This window comes from Ambystoma mexicanum, chromosome 9, assembly GCF_040938575.1.
Source record: "Ambystoma mexicanum isolate Mex_15411 chromosome 9, UKY_AmexF1_1, whole genome shotgun sequence".
In the NCBI taxonomy this organism is placed as follows: domain Eukaryota; kingdom Metazoa; phylum Chordata; class Amphibia; order Caudata; family Ambystomatidae; genus Ambystoma; species Ambystoma mexicanum.
The window spans coordinates 796,836,846-796,858,879 of NC_090931.1; the positions used below are offsets into that span (position 1 = coordinate 796,836,846).

Sequence of the window (22,034 nt, forward strand, 5' to 3'; positions counted from 1 at the left end):
ATGGAGCACAACAAGCACCGCCTTCCCCTCCTCAAAACATACACAGCACTTTCTTCAAGGCATCTTTGTCCCGGCTCACCATACTGTCCAGCTGTCCAGCATTCAACCATGCAGATCAAATGACAGCCATCTGTTGTGAATTACACTCTATATCAGTTCTCATTAAAGAAAATGGCAGTCACGGTGTTAGAACGCACAACACAGCGGGCCTTTTTTTCTTCTTATGTGGAACGTACAGTCACGGGGTTGTGAAGGATGCATCTTTAAAATACCAATTCACGACCGAGAAACATTTCGAACAATGGTTTGCGACAGTAGTCTTCGAGGCACATAAGGAGTATGCAAGGCGAATGTGCTACAAATATTGCAAAGCACATATTGACAGTCTGCAGATGCAAGTAAAAGAGGCTTGGCTGCCAGACCTTGACTGGAGGACTGTGGTCGTCACTGTTGTTGATATGGCAAATTCACTGTTTAGATGTGCTTAAGGGTTCTTTTGTGGTCAGATGTTTTGCGGAAAGGTTTTTCCATTGGGTCTTAAGACCAGGGGCCACCCGTTCCCAACCCTTCTCAGACCTGGCCCTCTTGGTGTGGGTTTTCTGCTTCAGGTACCTAATATCTGCCAGGGACACACTCAATCTGGTAGTCAACTGGTGCTCGTGCCAGATTGGGGCTGCATCGCCAGCTTTTCCGCAGGTTCCAGGTTGAAACAGAGAAGATACAATAACCTAGGCTAGGCAGAAGCCATGCAACCTTATCCCAGGACCCCCCCTTCTTTTTTTGCATAATTTAAGTAACTTTGGTACTCACCCCAAGTTACTAGGGGAATCCACTTAGAGAGGCACAGCTCCACCCTACTGATGAGGTCCAACCAGACTGAAACGTGTCTGGGGTTGCTGTTAGTACTCTTGTTCAGAGGAGAATTGCCTAGCATTTCAGTGCTGGAGTCCTCCAGGGCAGGACAAAGACTGATATGTTTTGGATATTTCTCCTCTGTGAAATCTAGGGGAGGTCCCAAATGCAGCCCACACTCCAACTGTCCATTTTGAAGTACCAGGAACGTTCCCGCCGAAATATGGGATGTATGATGAGCAAATAAACCAGCAGAGAGCTGCAGTGGGGCTCTGTCCAGTGCCCATCAGAAGAACAGCACCTATTTAAGTACCGACACCAAGGAAACCATGGACTGTAAGGTATCCATTGAGAAAACCATATCAACAAATGAAACTAAATGAAGATCGTCTAAATACAGTCCCTGAAGAAGCCAAAAAGGTCTTAATGGAAGACGAATGGTGAGGACCCAAGAACCCGGACTGACTCACATACAGAGGAGATGACTACCAGAGAATGTCGTAAAGAGACGAAATGCCATGAACAAGGGATATCGTGAACCTAAAGTGAAAGGACGATGTCAAATATAAGAAACTTCAGCTGTAAGCATGATGAAGATATTCGACAGTTTACACATGTACATATGCTTGGAACCGCAAGAAAGCTAACAAAATTGTGTGGCTTGCTATGCTTAGTAGAAAGATAGTGCGGCAAGCGCCACTATACATAATCTACCTCAAAAGAAGCATGTTATATAAGTATACTTCCACTTTGCACAAGAATCAGAATTAACCAAAGGTTACTAAAGGCCACACGAGGATAGCTCCGTATTCAACAAATCGAGAAGAAGCTGCAGAAACGAAACTCAGCAGAGGCACCACGTGCCAGAAAAGGCAAGGTCGTATCAGTAGAATAGACGAACAGTAGCTACAATTAATTGAAACTAAGAACAGAATATCCTGCTTCAGAAAGGTCAAGATAAGAAACTGGAGGCAGGTGGTGGGTGAAACGAACATCAAATACACGAAATTACATAAAGAAGAGGCAAATTCACGGTGTCTGAATCACGTGACCAGCCGAGCAAGAAGAAGCGAGACCTTCACACCTACACATGGCACCAGGCCAGGCGAAGATATCAGAACTTTTCCAGACAGACGATGCAGTCTCGAGGCCAACCACAGTGAAATAATTGACACATGGCCACTAAAGTGATGATTGATTGTAACAATAATTGGAGAAAGGCCGTGGGAACTATAAGGCACCCTGCACCTGGCCAACCATTCTGCGTGCTGCTAAGCAAAGTGGAAAAGTATGTGTGGGGTTGGTGCCAACCCAATCACAGTGGACCAAGTAATCTAGGGTCCTATAGTTATTAGAACCAATGAGACTTCATACTTTTAGTGACGTCTACAGTAGCCATTTCAAAGGTAGGGCTTAGATGTCCCACCTGACAGTGTTTATCCAATCCCTTTACTCCGTTACCATATACAGATATAGTACCTATATTAAAGTCACCTTTCCTGAAGCAATAGAATTGCATGCCAACTTTTAAGCGTTAAACGTCAATGATGACAAGATTTTAGTGTAAATGATGTTGTTTTTATGAAGTTCGTTGGAGTTGTGAAGCGAGAGAGAAGATCACGCATCCGCTGATATTCATGAGACTCCCCGTTTTTTGTACTTGTCATTAAACTCACTCCCTTTGCCAAACCGTTGAGTTGTCATTATTGAGTTGGTGTTGGAGTATTAATCTGCACCCCCATCCATCTCAAGGGCACTGCTATCCTATCTTAAAGTGCTTCTGGGCAAACCCCGACTCTTTGGCCCAGTTGGGGGTCCTGGAGTACACTTGGTAGCAGAGATTGGATGGTTTATCGATTAGATAAGACACCCATTGACCGTCGACATAAAGTAACTCTAGGTCCTCGGCCATATCACGAGTCCTTTGCCATCTGGCTGAGTAGACTGTGAAGCTCTCTGTAGACAGTGGTTAGAGAAAAAAATAGAATCTGCAGACAGAGGTCTGAAGGGACCTGTGTTCCCCACATAATCCCTTCCCACTCCTACGGGCAGCTGAGCGGGCAAACGGCAGGGGAGGCGGTGACGAAGGCGGTGATCCCGAGCATCCAGAGAGGAAACATGCGAACGGTGAGTGAATAAAAGACTAAATGCTTTGGAAAAAAGTGCATGCCTTAGAACAAGTAAGGGAAAGGTAACGGAGGGAGGCGGGAAAACAAAATATAGTCAGAAGTAGAGTAGACTGTGTATATATATATATATATATAGAAGGAAATAGTGACTCAAAGGGTGACTAAAGTAGTAGAATGGGATACCGGGGAGTATACCCGAGAAGAGAGAGGATTCGTCTTATTCCTAGGCTTTAATATAGCAGCTAGAAGAAACTTGCATCCAGAGTCCTGAATAAAGAGGAACAAATAGGTCACCACGGCGGTTAAAGACGCCCGTGAAAGGGACGAGTTTAAACTCCATGTCGGGGTGATATTAGAGCCAGAGGTCTATGTAACCAGCTGGAGTTTGTCTAGTCTGTGAACGTCTGTGTTACGTGTTATTTCTTGTGACGTCATAGGACAACATTTTTCCTCTGAGGAATTAGCATAAAAAGTGCGCGATTGGATACTTGAAATATTGCAGAATACAACCTGGTGTTTATTGAGTAAATTAGAAGATATAACATTTTGTGGAAAAATGGGATTGGAGCTTACGACGATTGGTGCTCGTTCATACTGTTGAAATTGTTTAAGGTAACAAAGAACATAACAAGTGTTTTATAAGCAGAAAGTGTTTTATAAGCAGAAAGTGAACAGATTTAAATATGGAAGACATGACTCCATTAGTACACCTATGCAAACAGTTGCCGAAACATGCACCTAAGCTGAAAAAGTACAGTGCAGAATGGGTTAAAGGAACTGCAAACAAGATGTTTATGCCATGGCCGCAAGGTGGATCGTTATCTAAAGCGGTCCTGCAGCACATGACGACATATGTGCATGCCACATACATGGGCAAAAAGTTAGATAAACGCCTAGCTAGTCTAGAGTTGTGGAAAATGTACCAAAAGGATAAGGAGGAGGAGCCGCCAGTAGATTGGATACGCACAGAGGGGGGTGAGACGCCCTCAGCGCCACCCACCCCATCTGAAATGACAACTGAAGACAGTAAGGATGAAGGGTTATACCCGCTAAGAGAACTTAAAGCAGCTACAGGGTATAGCAACCCGGCATACGAGTCACCTACGCAAAGTAGTGATGATAATCTAGACAAGGATAAAGATAGAGATATCACCTCCAAAGTCCTGAGGGACAAGGAGAGACGCGAGAACGAGAGAAAAGACCAGGCACAAGCAAGTACATCTCTCGACACGGAGAGAGAGGGTAACAGATGGAAAGGAAGTGAGGATAGAACTGATGAGATAGCATTCACACAGAACGAATGGATGGGAGGTCAGATTTTATTGAAACTTGATGGTGAAGGCATAGATGACGAGAAACAATAAGGGAAGCTAGATGACCTACAGAGAAAAGAGAAGGAAAAAGAAAAAGTATTAAGAGACGAAATAATAAGGAAAAAACATAGGCAGAGACGAGAGCAGTTATATCACGAAGAGCAAGAAAGAAAGGCAACGCAATCGTAAACAGAGAGCAGCAAATGATCAGGACAGACAGGAGCAACGAATGATAGAGGAAGAACAAAGGATACAGGAGAAAAGAATAAAGAGACAAAGGGATGAGGAAATTCGAAGGGCACATGAACGTGGAGACGCAAAGAAAGAGGAAGAAGATAGGGTCAGAGAAGAAGCGAGAAAGCGCAGAGAATTCAATGACGATTTAGACCGTAAGCAAAGGCAAAGAGCACGCGATCTTGAATATCTGGAAAGGGAGGTTAAAAAACCTGAGCCAGTAGTATACTGGGAAGATATAGAAGAATTCTTTCCGGAGTACGATTCAGTACCAGGGATGTCTAGGGCGAATATCGAGGATGACTTCGCCACCAGAAGCATCGGAGAGACGATCGATAGAATATATGATGAAATGGGGCTAGAACAAGTACCGCAAGGGGAGGGGGAAGACGAGTGCCTAGAGAGCACTCAGCTTTACGATACTGAGTATGTCTCCCGAAGTAGTGGAAATAGAGAACTGTCTCTAGATAGGTTGGAAATCAGCAGGAACAAAGAGGATGCAAGAAGTTGTACGAGTTGGGCACAGACAATGTCTGACACCGAAAGAGAGGAACATGGGGAGAAGGAGGAAGAGAGAAGACGCGAAAAACGATTCTCAGGAGGGAAAGGGATAAGATGGTCAGATTCTAGTGGGTCTACACCGAGGGCATCAGAATCAGCCCCACAGTCAGACCGATGCGAAGAAGTATCTCACGGTCACAGGGGGGTGTCTCCACCACCCTATGTGAGCTAAGGACAATGGCCGGTAGGCGGCGACGCTGGAATATTACTCCTGCAATAGAGAGAAGAACAATGAGAGAAGAAAGAGGGCTATGCGTACCAATTTCTGTTGCTCGAGAAAGGTGGAACGAGACCACAGTATATTCCATGGCCACACATGGATCGTGAAAACCTGAAAAATAAGCTTCCAATGTTGACATCGAGAGCCGGAAAATGGATACACGAACTAGAAAAAAATGACGGGAGGCAACAAGTTAGCTAGAGGGGATATCAAAGGTCTCTTAATCGCCATACTTGGTGATAGAGCAGACAGCTACCTTGGTGTGACCACAGTTAATACCGCACACGACGGAGCTCAATTTAACAATTGCAGAGCCGCAGTATGGAAAGCACTAAGATTGCTATATCAGGATGCTTCCGACATGGGAGCTATAATGACACGTAAAATGAAGGAGTCAGAGGACCCTTTGATTTACATCCAGAATTTTCAAAATGCGTGTGTACTCGAGACAGGGGAATCTTGGGGGCAAATCTATACCTGTGTTCTACCATATACTATGCCAAGGGCTGACAGATCCGGTACAGAAACAGCTCAAGAAATTGGTAGGAATTGAGGCCAAACCGTGGTCTGAGATACAGTTGACCATCGCACCCTATTGCAGGCTTCTGCAAGAAAAGAATTGCAAAAAGGAAGCTGCACGAAAGGGTGAAGAGGCAAAATTAGTGCAGAATAAACTGTCAAAATATGCCCTTGAGGGGGCAATGATAACTAGCGCAGACGGGTCGAACATGCAGCAAGCCAATAATCCACAGCAGAATAATCAGGGCAATACTGGGTTTTACCCCAGGGGAAGAGGATTTGGGGAAGAGGATGGCAGAGTAACCAAGGAGATTTTCAGAGTAATCAAGGAGGCTTTCAAAACGTGCAAAATGGCAATCAAGATATGCCAAATGGGCAAATGATCAGACCACTGTCAGTATGTTGGTTGTGTGGGATGACAGGGCATCAGCATGCACGTCAAGGCATGTTGCAAAACGACCCAGGAATAAGAGCAGGTATGGTGAATCCACCTATGCTTTTACAGCAGGGAGGAAATGGAGTTGCACAGAATCATACTGTGCAACAACAAACGCCAGGAGCACAGCAAAGCTCACAACCTCAGAATTTGATGAGTTTTCCACAAGGACAGTCTCAACAGTCGCCAATGCAACTGTCACAATCAGTAAGTGCAGGACAGGCTGCAAACCTTGGAATGAGGAGTAACACTGGTGATGGGGGAAGTCCATTCGCACAAGGTGGGACTGTCATGACCCGGTCTCTTACATCAGGAACCAGACGCCTGTCCAGGCACTCTTGGAAATTGCCGTGGCGCTTATTGCACCGACGAGATCGGCGAAAAACGACAATTCCCAGCATTCCTGGGATAGAAGCAATCATGTGACCCACACACTACATGCCTCCAGTCTTCCCCATAATGCGGCTATTAGAACTGCTTAGGGACACTCCTCCGGTGCTCCTTAACTGGGTTGTTGCTTACAAGTTAAGACGCACATACTTTTTCTGTTTTCCTGATATCCGGACTTTTGGATTGTCAAAAGGACTGGTTTTCATTTCCTCATTGTTCTGTTCCTTGATGCCGATTTCCCTCCCCTCATTGCTTCCTGGCTCCCTGATCTATGGACTTCCCATTAACGCTGATTTTGGATATTCCTTACCTGGCAACTTCGTTTTTCCTTGTTTTGTTCTGCCCGGAACCCTTACAAGGCAAGTGATCCCAGCTTTTCTCCCACGGGATACTTCAGTATTGTCCGTGATTTATAACCTTGCTATACTACTTTTCCTTTCACGGAATCAGCTCTTCTCCCCCTCACGTGTTCACTATCAAACTGATGGAGGATTTTGGACGCTCTGCTGCATTTTTTCCACTAGCTAAGGGTGCACATCAAAAACTGGTGGATTACTTGGGACGCTCTGCTGTTTTCTTTACTGGTCAAGTGTACAAAACGTAACTGGTGGATTACGTGGGGCGCTCTGCTGTGATTCTCCTCTGGTTACTAGTGTAACATACATCTTGGTGAATAACCTGGGACGCTTTGCTGTTTTTTCTCTCTTTTCATTTGGATTATTGGGACACTTGTAGATGCGCCCTCGTGCCGTTCGGGTTAGATTATTGGGACTGGCAACACCTAGATCACGAATTCTGGACTTTGGTCATCACTTCTTCTAACGTGGTCTTCGCTATCAAGTAGGTTCACCGTTGTTACACATCACACAGCAGGTAAGAGTGGGGTTACCAAGGGAGGTGCTGCAGGTTTTGTACCATTGGAGTTCTTGATATTGAATTGTGACATTGTTTTTTTCTCCTAGCTCTGTTGTTGCTCCTGACAGAGCATTGTACAACCCCTACCTCATGATGCTGAATTTGGGGATGCCGCAGCTGTCACACCTCCCCCGGTTCCACAACCCCAACCCCCTGCACCAACACAGTTAGTTCTCCCTGGGCTTTTTCCCTTGGCCCCTCTGGAGCACTTTTCGGGTGACCCAAAGTCATACCGGACTTTTATAAACCAGTGTCAACTACATTTTCTGTGCCAACCTCTGGCATTTCCAGATGCCACCACGAAAGCTGCGTTTGTGTTATCCCATTTAGGAGGTACAGCCGCCGCTTGGGCAAATCCTTTATTGGAAGCTAATGATACAGTTCTATACGATTTTGATGTTTTGATACAAGCCATGAATGGTGTCTTTGATGCCTGTTACAAAGCTTAGGCATCTGATTTGGATTTCTTGGCAATTACCCAAGGTAAACAATAATTTTTGCCATATCTTGCCTGCTTCAACCAGTTGGCAGCTGAAACAACGTGGCCTGAGCAAAAGAAGGCGGCAGTGTTCTATAAGGGGCTCTCGGAAGAACTCAAAGATGCTTTATCAGTTGTGCCTTCCCTCCTATCTGCTTTTCCTGAGCTGGTGGATTTGGTTTTACAGGTAGACGCTCGGCTTAGTCAACGACGTGGAGAGCGTTGAGTACCCGACCTATGCCCCGCTAAATCGGATCCAACCCTTTCAGCCCCTTCCGAGGATATAGAACCCATGCAGATTGGGGCCACTAGAGGCCCATTGACTAAAGCGGAAAGAGAGAGGCTAATGGCAAACAATCTGTGTCTTTATTGTGGCCAATCTGGTCATTTCATTCGTGTGTGTCCAAAAAGGCCAATAAAGGCAGAAGGAAATGGGTGGGGGGGCGTGGCTAAGCAGCCAAGTGAAAGGACGTGGCTCTGTAGTCGCTCCTGATGATCCTGTTAACATCCGGAGAAAACCGTGTGAATAGAAGCAAGAAAGACCTACATTTTGGAGCATAGGCGTGGGAAACCCTGAAGCACGCCGTGTGTAAAAGCCACGCCGATTCCTGCAGAAACCAGGAAGATCGCAGCCTGAGAACATCCCGAGGCAAACATAACGAGGAAAAGAAGATGGCTGCCGTCCGTCGGCCACAGAGGACAAAGGACTTCGCAGTAGCCGCGATGGATGGCTGGCAATAAAAGGAAGAAACAGAGGTCGGCAGCAACCGGCACACTGAGTCAAACGTATGCGCTGACTGGAGCCCAATGTTGAAAAGACATGCCCCGGGCTCTGGCTCTTAATACAGGCGCGCGGTGTCCACCCGGGTGCGACTGACGCGGGGAGCAGAAACGCTTATTGGCTGCCAGGAGCCTGGAAGAATACCAGCGCTCGGTCGCCGGACACCGGAAAGGATTACACGCGAGCCGACTGCAGTGCAGCGGATCCGCGTGCCATGAAAATTACTATAAAAAAAAAAAGAGGATACAAGTATCCGGGCCTCTCCTCTCATGAGGAAGTACGTGTGGCTGCCAAGGGGGAATACCTATGCTACAAATTAGCAGAGTGCACAGGACACAAGAGGGGTGCCTAGATGTGGCAATGCGTGTGGAGCTGGCGGGAAGATACATTGTTACCCTGAAAGATCAGCGGTGAACGAGCAGCGCTACACAAGTGCCAGCGAGGTCAGCAAGACACATTCTCCATTTACAGTGGAGTGCGGAGGACACTATTTAAAAAAGCTGCAGATTAGGTGTTCCATACAACAAAGGGTTGCACTAGGGCTTGGAGGGCAGTGGAAGCCTGCTCTTCTTTTTCTTTTTTTTTTTTTGCTGAGAGACATGTGCCTAGTAAATCAACCTGATATTGTTGCCCCTAGGAGTACATAAGACCTATACAACGCAGCAGGACCCATACTGGCACACTGCTTTGCAAACACAAGAATTGGTGATTAATGGTACTGTAGTACCTGGAGTGAACAACAAGTCACCCTACCCTGAACAGTTGCTGGAGGAAGGCCCAATAAGAAGAAAGGCGGCAGTCACTGTGGTGAATACGTAACACCAAGCATCACATTAGACCGCAATAGTCGGAGAAGGTACGTGGGAGGACACGAACCACTCGGCATATGACACAGTGCACGCCATCACAGAACGCAGCCCACTAAGAATGATGCTCCTGGACCCGAATTGATTTGGTGGCATCACAGGAATACTAGGGTACAGCACCAGTGGAAACGCAGGTAGGGTGCATGATGTCGGCGAAAGGACCCAGAGCCAAGAGCAAGCAACCCACAGTGGAAGCCTTTGCCAAGACAAAACGGACCCCTACAGCTCCAATACAGAACGCAGCGACAGCTTCTTCGGACAGTAACCCTGAAGGAGAAAACCACCTGGTCCAAGCAGCGATAACAGAGTTGAGGACCTCATGGGGAACGGCAATGGCGGACCTACGGACGGCCTTGGAGAACAAAATAGATGCAGTGGGCATTGAACTCACCTTACTGCGACAGGATGTCGGAGCGCTGGCTGAGAGAACAAGTGGTCTAGAGAGTGCGGTCAAAACCAACACAGACACCAGCACAAATAATACGAAGGAGATCCACATACTCAAACAACAGGTCGCCAATCTCGAGAACCGAGCAGAAGAAGCAGAAGGAAGGGCGAGACGAAACAACATCCGTGTGGTCGGCCTGCCGGAGGGAGAAGAAAGTCAGGACCCCATGGACTATGTGAAGAATATGATCCTGCAAGAGATAGGGGCAGACACGCTCTCACAAGGATGCACCGTCAAACGAGCACATCGGGCCCTGATGAGGAAACCACGGCCTGGGCCCCCCCCTCGAGCGATAATTGCAAAGATCCTGAACTATAAAGACAGAGAGAAGATCCTGGAGTACTTTCGTAAAGGTGGAACGATAGAAAGGGCATCTACCAACATCACGGCGTATCCTGATTATACTATGTTGGTGCAGAGACAGCGATATAGCTATGTGGCAGTCAAGAGGGGACTGCGCACGGCTGGGATCAAGTATATGCTTTTGTACCCTGCGAAGCTGAAGGTCTTGCATAAGAATAGAGCATTCTTCTTCGACACCCCGGAGGAAAGCGGTGACATGGTTGGATTTGCAGGGCTGCCAGGAACAAGATGATGATCAAGAACAGGAGGGACGTGACAAGTGAGAGGGAGGTATCACGTATTCTGAGGGGATAAATCGGGGAAGGGAGTCCTAGTGGTAGATTGAAGTGTATTATTGCATTACTGGACTCACCTACCCTGTTGGACTGGAATATAGAGAACACAATGAATGTGTGGCGGTCGACGCAGTGGATTTAAAGTATTCCGGGGCAGCAGGTCGGAGGCAACCTACCCCAGGAATCAGTAGTATGAAAGCCATTAGGGCGACTTTACCCTGCCGAGCTGGGCTAGTGCCAGAAAGGGCTAGATACGGGGATGCCTGAGATCCAGGGATGGAGCTGGGTAACAGTTGGGGAGGGTGTTGTTGGGACAGGGAAGGGAGGTGGGTGAGTGGCTGGTTGGGGTGTTGGGTGTGTTTTTAGTTGGGGGAAGTTTAAATTGGGAAACAAGCCTATATAAACGAGGAATACCATTGGAGTTGGACTGCACGGATGGGAGGGAGGGTGGGACTCTGCCAAATCAAGGGGGATCTCAAAATAATGACTTGGAATGTCAGGGGGCTCAATAGCTATTTAAAGAGGAATAAGATCATGCTATACCTGCGTACAGAGAAGATAGACATAGCCTTGTTGCAAGAGACGCACCTGACACGGGACAAGATGGAGGTGATCGGGAAGAAATGGAAGGGGACTATGGTGGGCTCAGCATATTCGGCTTATGCCAGGGGAGTGATTATCTGGGTGGCGCCGCATGTCCCGTTTCAGCTGTTACAGACGATAGTTGAGACGGATGGGAGGATGGTCATAATGAGGGGATTGGTGGAAAATAGGGAGATAAGTATTATGAACACGTATGCCCCGAACCAAAACACGGCGGCATATTTTAGAACCCTGTGTAACAACCTCAGCACATGTGTGGGGAGCGCTGTGATTTGTGGAGGAGATTTTAACTGTATACTAAATCCTAAGGTAGATAGATCAGACGGGAAATTGGACAGACCTGCCCCAGCCGCTAAAGCGTTGCAGACATTGCTGAATGACTTTGGGCTCGAAGATGTGTGGAGGTCGCAGCACCTCCAGGAGAAGCAATACTTGCATTACTCTGCCCCGCAGCAATTGTACACAAGATTGGACTATGTTTTTGACACACAAGATATAGTGACGGAGGTCACGTAGGCAGAATACAAAGCGAGGGTCCTCTCGGACCACTCGCCTTTGATCCTCAGAAGGCAGTATCGACCCCAGAGGGCGAGGATTCCGACATGGCGCCTCAGAGCAGAGGCGCTGAAAGACCCAGTTTTCAGAGAAGATATGAGGGAAGAGATTATTAACTACTTTGAGATTAATACTGGCAGTGTAGACTCGGCGGGCACGTTGTGGGAAGCCTTTAAAGTTGTGATGAGAGGGGTAGCCATAGCAAAGTCTAAAGGACTGCAAGGAGGGATCCTAGCTGACCTACAGGAAGCGGAGGGAGAATTGGAAAGGGTATCGAAAGTTGAAAATGTTACTAAGGAAAGCACTGAATTGATACATGGGCTACAGCAGAAATGTGTTGGATACTGGGAAAGGCTGTGTAACCTAAACTATAAAAAATATATAGAAAGACAGCATGCGGAAGGGAATAAACCAGGAAGGATTTTGGCATGGCTATACAAGAGTAAAACCCCCAGACCCATGATTAGAACAATAACAAGGGAAGATGGAAGTGTAGTCGACACCCAGGAGGGAGTTAACCAAGAATTTGCAGACTATTATAGATTATATGAGGATGATGGGGGGAGCAATCACACGGAGATTGTAGAAACACTGGAGGACATAGGATTGCCGCAGATCAGTGCAGAGGAAAGAGGAGCTAGATGCACTGATTACTTTGGAAGAATTGGAAGAAGTGGTGAAGCAGTCACCCACCTGCAAGACTCCAGGTGCTGATGGACTCCCAAGCAAATTCTACAAAACATTTAGGGGAGAATTGCTCCCCCCGCTTTTGGAAATGTTGAATGAGGCATATGATCTGGGCAGACTGCCAGAGTCACTTAGAGAACGTAACGTAACAAGCCCGGGCCTAGCTGTGGTTCATACAGACCCCTATCAATGTTGAATCAAGATGGCAAAATACCGACGGGTGTCATGGCAAATAGGCTGAGGAGGGTTATTGGCAAATTAATACATCCAGATCAGACGGGCTATGTCCCAAATAGGAACATATCCAATAATCTTAGGCGACTCCATCGAGTTATTGAGCATGGGAATGGGGATGAAAGTGAAATGGCAATTGTATCATTGGACGCAATAAAGGCCATTGATTCGGACAAGTGGCCATGGCCGCTGGCAGCCTTGGCTGGCTATTGCATGGGGCCTGGGTATCTGCAGTGGGCGAAAATGCTGTATAGTGAACCGCTGGCGAGAGTCAAAACAGGAGCAATGATATCTGAGAGATGGCAACTCCGTCGGGGCACCAGACAAGGATGTCCATGGTCCCCCATGCTTTATATATTGGCCTTGAAACCCTTAGCGATATACTTGAGGCAACAATATGACACAATAGGCATTGCTGTGGGAGAGGAATTTGCGATACCTGGAGGAAAACCTCCAATATATTTTGGAAGTGATGGGAAGATGCGCAGGGCTGTCTGGCATAGCGGTGAACCCTCAGAAATCTAGTATGTTCCCATTGCGTGGCTATAAGGGAATCCCACTGACACAGTTACAGGTGTTAAAGATACCATGGGAGGTTAGCACATTTCGCTACTTAGGGATAGATATATACCACACGGTAGAAGAAGAGCATAAGGGCAACACAGAGGTAGCCATTAAGAAAATCGAAAACTGCATGAGGTTTTGGGTGAAACTGCCTTTAGCAATGATGGGACGTGAGGCGATGTTGAAGATGGTGGTCCTGCCTAGGCTCCTGCACTACTTTGAGAATATACCGTACTTGATACCTAAAAAGTTCTCCCTTAGATTGGATAGTATGTGTAGAGACTTCCTTTGGCATGGCACACAAAATAGAGTGGCCCTCTGAAAGCTGCAGAATTTCAATGAGAAGGGGGGGTATAAAACCTCCTAATTACGAAGTCTACTATGTGGCAAGCCCGCTGCAATATGTGGCCAAATGGCCCTCAGAGGAGACAACTCCCGAGTCCAGGCTGTTTCGACAAGATTGTGCCCCATTTTATTTAAAAGAGGTTATGTGGCTGCCCAAAGCAGAAATGGAAGGGCGTCCTAGGATGATGGTACTCTGATGGAAGATGTGGCGTAGGGCATGTCAAATGATGCAGAATCCAACCCAGTGTTCCCTGCAGGTGCCATTAGTGGCACTGGCGGGGGAAGAAAGGCAACTCGGGATGATAACCAGAAACCACTGGGAACCTGTTGGGATAGCAACGATGGGGGATATTTGGCAAGAGGGGGCTATAATAGATTTTGAGGTGTTGGGGGAGGAAACTGGGTTACACAGAGGCCAGTATATCATGTACCACAGAATAGTACGGAGAATTAAGAAGACATGGCCTGAAGTGGTACTGGAGGGAGAATCGGATGTTACCATAGACACAATATTTTTTTTGTTATTTTTTTTTTAATTAAATGTTTGGTTTGATTTTACAAACTTTACATTACATTCTTTTTCAATTCTATACTTAAAAAAGAAAATTTCATTTGGTCTGTTCATTTCGACTCATTTCATGATCTCAGTCCAGAATTTGATTATTGTAATTATTTGCCACTGATCATTTCCTCTTAACAGATTCGCCCATCTTTCTTCTGTCGTCATCTCTTTATTGGAGAGTCTAAAGAAGTTTCTGAATAGTTCTCTTTTTTCTTTCAACATCGGGCATACCATGATTAAGTGGAATAATGTTTCTGGTATTTGCAGTTCTTTACAAAATCTACAGTCCGCGAAAGTAGAACCAGTTTTATCAAATGTAGCTAAATAGTCCCTGTTTGGGAGTATATTCAGGTGAAATCTTAAAAATAAGTCACAAATCATCCTATCAGGGAATTGCGTTAAATATTCTGGTAGTTTGTTTAAGGCTCTTACTTCTGTGTCACAGTTAAGGAATCGTTTGTAATTTTTTTGTTTGTCTATTGTTTTTATCCAGTCATTCGTTTTTAATTTTCTTTTCGCATGCTGGGGTCTCTTTACCGACAGTTCTTCGGTAATTACTTCAGCTTGCATTTTTCTCTTTATTGTTGTAATCCATTTCAAAAGAGCTGTTGTTTGAAATGTTTGTTCTTTTCTTTTTAATATTTCCAGTGATGGTATCTGATCGTCCGAAATGACTTTTCTATAAAGGTCCATCTGTTTCCATGTGACTATAGATTCTATCGATTGTAAGCCCAATTCAAAGTGGATCCTGACAATAGGAAATGATTTGGGGAGTGCTAACGTTTGCCGCCAGTATAAACCTTCTAGGACAGACCAGTTAATAGCCTTCTCATTGATTAAGGATTCACTGCCGTAGGTTATGATTGGAACTACCTTTTGCCTGTATAATAGCATTGTGGCCTTCACTGAGTATGTACCATACTTCAGATGAAAGAATCTACCTTGCCTGGCCAAGGATCTGGTCTTTTCTTGGATGTTTTCATACCATTCTTTTTCATTATTAGAATGATTTATGAGAACACCTAGATATTTGATTGTCTTTGTGATCATAATTTCTTTATTATCATGCAAGATTTTTATGGGATATTGATTTTTCTGCTTCTGACTGATGAGTTTCATGATCTTTGTTTTACACGTATGGATTTGGAGATCATTTATTTACATGTAATCTTTAGTTTTGTTCAAAGATTCTTTTAGTCCAGCTGTCGTTTTATCCAATATAATAATATCATCTGCATAGATTAGTGCATGAATCGTTTCGTTGTTAATTCTTGGGGGATTTGCTTTCGTGTTTTCAATCTGCTTCTCAAAATCGTTGGTATAAAGATTGTATAAACACGCAGCTAACGGACAGCCTTGCTTCAACCCATTCCAGGTGGGGATTGATTCTGTGACCATTCCAGCATTTGTGAGTCGAACTCGGATGGAGGTATTTGAATATAGTTGGATGATTGGGTTTAAGATGTAAGTGGGACAACCCCATGCTGTTAATTTACTCCAAAGTTTCTATCTGTTTACTGAATCGAATGCCATTTTCAAGTCTATGAACAAAGCATATACTTGTTGGTTTTTGATGCTTGCTTCTGCTTTTATCATATTTAGTAACAGTAAGTTTACATTAGTTCCAATTTTTGTCACAAAGCCAGTTTGCCTTTTCGCCTGTTTTACGTTCTTTGCTGCCCAGATGTTCAGTTGTTTTTGTAGGTAGCTTGCAAATAATTTTCCCAATGGGTCTAGCAGGGCTATGGGTCTATAGTTGCCTGGCGTCTTTCGGTCTCCTGATTTGTAAATTGGAATCAGAATTGCAGCTGTCCAAGTGTGGGGAATTTCGTTTCTTTTTGCTATACGTTCGAGTAAATGAAAGAAAAATCTGGCCCATACTTCTGGTGTCGCTTTGAGGACTGCATTTGAAAGCCCATCCGGACCTGGGGCTCTTGACGAGTTCAAGGCTTTAATCTTATTTGTTATATCCTCGATGTCGCAATCAAATTTCCAAGTACACTCTACGTTTACTCCGGTCGTTGTCAAAATGGATGTTTTGCTGTTTTAAACTTCTTGATAATGGTTTACCCAAACATGGGGCTCAACTTCTTGTATTAAAGTTTGTTGTTTGAATTTATCATTCATCAATGACCACAGGTTTCTTGTGTTTTTGTTTTGTAGGGCCCTCAAAATAGTTTCTGCATCGTGTTGTTTCATCATCGCCTTGTTACTTTTAAAAAAATTAGAATATCTTTGTTTTTCTTTGAGTATCTGTTTTTTACGGTCTAGGTCGTTCTTTATAGACACGATATATGATCTAGCTGAGGGGGGACATGAGATATCCAGAATATACGAGAGGATGATGTCTAAGGTGGGGAAGGAAGTAGTACAATTGAGACAAGACTGGGAGGCGGAAGTGGGGCCCCGATGGATGATGGGATGTGGGAACGAGCCCAAGGGTATCATAAGAAGGTGTTGAGAAATGCAAGACTGAAACAGATTCAACTGTATATCACGCGTAGGCCGTATATGACACCCCAGCGAATAGCCAGGTTTAAAAACGTAGGACGGCAAGCATGCCCCAAATGCGATGAAGAGAATGCTGGCATGGTGCACATGTTTTGGTCATGTCCGGTTATCGAGCGCTTTTGGAGTGAGGTGGCACACAAGCTAGCAGAAAGAGGCATTAAGATTGTGGTTGATACAGTGTGGACCTGCTTGTTGGGGGGGGGGTTCCCTAGATCACCAAAACTTAAACATGTGAGTAAACTAAAAGACCTGGCATACGCGCTTGCAAAGCGGAGAATTGTTATGGGATGGAAGACATGCCACAGACCAAGGCTAGAGGTATGGTGGAAAGATTTGCAGAAATGGGCTGAGGCAGAAACGATGGTATGGCAAGAATCGAGCAGTACAGGGGGGGAGGCAGAGACAGAGACCCTGATGGCCTAGAAATTGTTAATAGCAGAGTTATTTGGATCAAGGCAAGACCCAACAGAACCCATAGAAGGAGATACCCTAACACAAGATGCAGGAGCAGAAGGTGAATAGAAGTAGGCTCGTACGGGGGGTGGGACAAGGGTAGCAGTGGCCATGATAAAGTGATGTATAATTGAAATGTCAAGTATGCACTGCAAGTTTGGTTTGCATTGTTTGAATAAAATAATAAAAAACGTTTTTAAAAAAAAGGCAGCAGGAAACGCCAAGACTCGTCCCTGAGCCAAACCGGGAGGATGAGTCTGTCTATGGACAGTTCGGGTGGACCTTTTATGTCCTCACATATTTATCTGTTCATGAGTTTCTCTTCCGTTTCGGCCAATGTTTCCTTTTCTTGTCCGGTGATGACAGATTCTGGTGCCAGTGGCAACTATATGGATATCCAATTGGCTAAACAACATGGTCTGCCTCTAATTCCGAAAGCCAGACCCGAAGAGGTACAAGCCGTAGATGATTCCTGTCTAATATCTGGACGTGTCACCGGAAAAAACGGGTCCCATAATGATGTCCACTTCAGAGGGACACTCCGAATGGGTTTCTTTTGACCTCATTTCGACTCTCCAGTTTGGGGTCATACATGGCCTATCGTGGTTGCAAACCCATAATCCTACCATTGATTGGGCTCGACAGACAGTCTGGTTCTCCTCCGAATTTTGTACCAAACAATGTCTTTGGAATCATGATGCGGCTATGTTGTCTCCCTGTCTGGCTATGGCGGCCAATATTTCATCAATAAGTGCCACTTTGCAAGGCCATACTCCCGAGTTACCCTCAGAATATTTGAGCTATGCAGATGTTTTCGACAAGGGTCTTTCTGAAAAACTCCTGCCACATCGTAGCTATGATTGCCCCATTGACTTAGTGCCTGGGGCTGTTGTTCAACACAGACGCATTTACTCTCTCACCCAAAGAGAGGAGGAGCATTCGCGGCCATACATAGAAAGGCTTTATGGTTGGGTCATATCCGGCACTCTCGTTCTCCCGCTGCTTCCCGGCTATTTTTTGTTCCCAAGAAGGAAGGGGATCTACGCCCTTGTGTGGACTATAGAGCCCTTAACAAGATAACCATAAAAAAATCAATATCCGTTACCTCTCATTTCGGAGCTTTTGGATAAGGTTTCCTCCTCCACGATATTCACCAGGCTAGACTTGAGGGGGGTGTATAACCTTGTATGGGTTAGACGGGGAGATGAATGGAAGACCGCTTTCAAGAGCAAATTTGGTCTCTACGAATATTCTGTCATGCCTTTCTGGTTGTGCAATGCCCCAGCCACCTTTCAACACTTCATTAATGACATTTTTCATGATATGTTGGATTGTTATGTGGTGGCTTGGATGACATCTTGATTTTCTCCGATACCTTACAGCATCATGTACGACATGTTGGTTCTGTCCTGCAGCGTCTTCGGGAACATTCCTTTTTTGCAAAATTGGAAGAATGTGTTTTCCATGCCCCCTCGGTTGAATTCCTAGGGTTTCTAATATCTACCAAAGGGGTGCATATGTGCTCTTCCAAAGTGCAAGTGGTGCTGGATTGGCCTGTTACGACTACGGTTAAAGCCTTGCAATTGTTTCTAGGCTTCTCCAACTTCTATAGGAGATTCATCGCCTCCTTTTCAGAGATTGACGCTCCTCTTACTCGCCTTAACAGTCCCTCTGCCCCATTTTGTTGGGACCAAAAAACACAATCGGCATTTCAGGCATTAAAGGAGGCCTTTACTTCCACACCTGTCCTACAGCACCCTAATACTTCTCTTCCTTTCATTTTGGAAGCTGACGCCTCAGCTATTGCAGTTGGGGCTATTTTGTCTCAAGTTTGTCAAACCACGAGACGCTTACATCCGGTGGCCTATTATTCTAGGTCCCTGTCTTAAACAGAACGCAACTACACAATAATGGAACAAGAACTGCTTGCCATCAGAGCAGCTTTCAAAGAATGGAGGCATCATCTTTTAGGGGCCTGACATCTGGTCGTTGCTTACACCGATCACTGTGACCTTCAAGCATTGTCTCATGCAAAGTGCACTAATGCACGACAAATGCAATGGCACCTGTTCTTTACATTATTCAACTTTATGGTCACTTACCGTCCTGGTCCATTGCATGATAAAGCTGACGCACTGTCTCGCATTGGCGTCGACCTAGAGACGCCTAAACCACGACTCTCTCTGCTGCCTCCGGCTCAGTTATCTGTGTTCATTCTGTTTCCTCTTCACTTTTGGGTCGTCTCAGACAATGAGTTCGGGATCATTCCACCCTTCTGGATGCTTTAGGCATAAAACTTTATTCAGGTCTGCCTTACATTCAGGGATGGTTATATCTTCCTGACAATCATTCCAGAACTCTCGCCCCATGATTCACGGCTTGCCGCACACCCAGGTCAAGCTAAGACTTACAACCTTTTGCATAAGTGGTGTTGGTGGCCAAAAATGAAGGAAGATATCGACCTGTATGTTTCTAGATGTGCCACATGTGTCTAATGCAAAAGACAACCAGGTAGACCGGTGGGTTTGTTGATGAAGATGCCATTACCCCCGCATCCCTGGCATACAGTGACTCTTGATTTTGTGGTGGAATTACCAGTGGTCAACAATATGTCAACCATTCTTGTGGTGGATGTATTCCCAAAAATGGCTCGCTTTATCCCAGGTCAGGGTATCCCCTCAGTTACTCAGGTAGCAGGTTTGTTTTTTGATCACATGGTTCGATATTTTGGGCTCCCTTTTGCAATGATATCGGATCATGGTCGTTTGCGTGCCCTAACCGCTTCTTTGGGTATTGATGCACGCCTTTCTTCAGCTTACCACCCTCAGACTGATGGGCAAATGGAGCGTACAAATGCCACCATGCAACAATATCTCTGGTGTTTATGTCTGCAGTATCAAGCCGACTGGTTATCGGTTTTGGGAGCTACTGAATTTGCATATAATAATTCAAGACATTCATCAGTGGGTTGCTCCCCCTTCTATGCTTTGTATGGGTTAAACCCTCGAATGCTTCCACTTGTTTTACCGTCTTTGGAGCATGTCTCGGCGGCTAAAACCATACTGGATTCTCCAGTGTCCGTCCATTCGGTGGTTGCTGGACAATTACGACTGGCTCAGATACGGCCCAAGGCTCAGGCGGATAAACGGCAATCTCCAGCCCCCGTTTACCATTCTGGTGATCTAGCATGGCTATCCACGAAACACTTATCTATTCATGGAAAGCGTAAGCTGCTTCTTCGTTATGAGGGTCCTTACAAAGTTTTGCAGTGCCTTAATACTGTTGCTGTCCGGTTGGGTATCCCAACATCCTGGCGAATACATCCTGTTTTTCACGTGTCCTTGCTTCGTCCCTGTGTGCCTGGTACTAGACTTCCTATGTCCCCAGCTCCGGTAATGGTCCAGGAAGAAGAGTACGAAGTAAATTCTATCCTAGACATGGTGTCAGGTATTATTTGGTGGACTGGAAGGGTTACGGCCCAGAGGAGTAGACCTGGGAACCCACTTCCAATTTACTTGCTCCCCGTCTGTTGTGTTCATTCTGGCTGAAACATTTACGTGGTGCACGGGGAAGCGTTCCTTTGCGGTGGGGTACTGTCATGACCCGGTCCCTTACATTGGGAACCAGACGCCTGTCCAGGCACTCTTGGAAAATGCTGTGGGGCTTATTGCAGCGACGAGATCGGAGAAAAAACTACAATTCCCAGCATTTCCAGGATAGAATCAATCATGTGACCCACACGCTACGTGCCTCCCGTCTTCCCTATACTGCGGCTATTAGAACTGCTTCGGGACGCTCCTCTGGTGCTCCTGAACTGGGTTGTTGCTTACTAGTTAAGACGGACATACTTTTTCTGTTTTCCTGGTATCCGGACTTTTGGATTGTCAAACAGACTGGTTTTTGTCTCCTCCTTGTTCTGTTCCTTGACGCTGATTTCCCTCCCCTCATTGCTTCCTGGCTCCCTGATCTACGGACTTCCCATTAACGCTGCTTTGGATATTCCTTACCTGGCAACTTTGTTTTCCCTTGTCTTGTTCTTACTGGAACTCTTACAAGGCAAGTGGTCCCGGCTTTTCTCCCGTGGGATACTTCAGTATTGTCCGCGATTTATCACCTTGCTATACTACTCCTTTTCCTTTCACGGAATCAGCTCTTCTCCCCCCCACATGTTCACTATCAAACTGATGGAGGATTTTGGACACTCTGCTGTATTTTTTCCACTAGCTAAGGGTGCACATCAAAAACTGGTGGATTACTTGGGACGCTCTGCTGTTTTCTTTACTGGCCAAGTGTACACAACGTAACTGGTGGATTACCTGGGACGCTCTGCTGTGATTCTCCTCTGGATGCTAATGTACCACACATCTTGGTGAATTACCTGGGATGCTTTGCTGTTTTTTCTCTCTTTTCATTTGGATCATTGGACACTTGTAGACGCGGCCACGTGCCGTTCGGGTTAGATTGTTGGGACTGTCAACAATCCGATCAAGAATTCTGGACTCTGGTCATCCCTTCTTCTAACGTGGTCTTCACTGTCAAGTAGGTTCACTGTTGTTACACATCACACAGCAGATAAGAGTGGGGTTACCAAGTGAGGTGCTGCGGGTTTTGTACCATTAGAGTTCTTGATATTGAATTGTAACATTGTTTTTTTCTCCTAGCTCTGTTGCTGCTCCTGACTTTTCGCCCAAGCCCCTGGCCTGACAGGTATATTATACCCTGCAGGCCGCGCTCTTGGGA

The 22,034-nt window shown here is 45.7% G+C and overlaps 1 protein-coding gene across 2 annotated transcripts in view; it reads right to left on the bottom strand.

The window, feature by feature from the left end:
• MAP3K13 (mitogen-activated protein kinase kinase kinase 13) overlaps positions 1-22,034 on the bottom strand; it is a 635,805-nt gene that overhangs the window by 449,823 nt on the left and 163,948 nt on the right. The gene's annotated exons all lie outside the window — the stretch shown is intronic.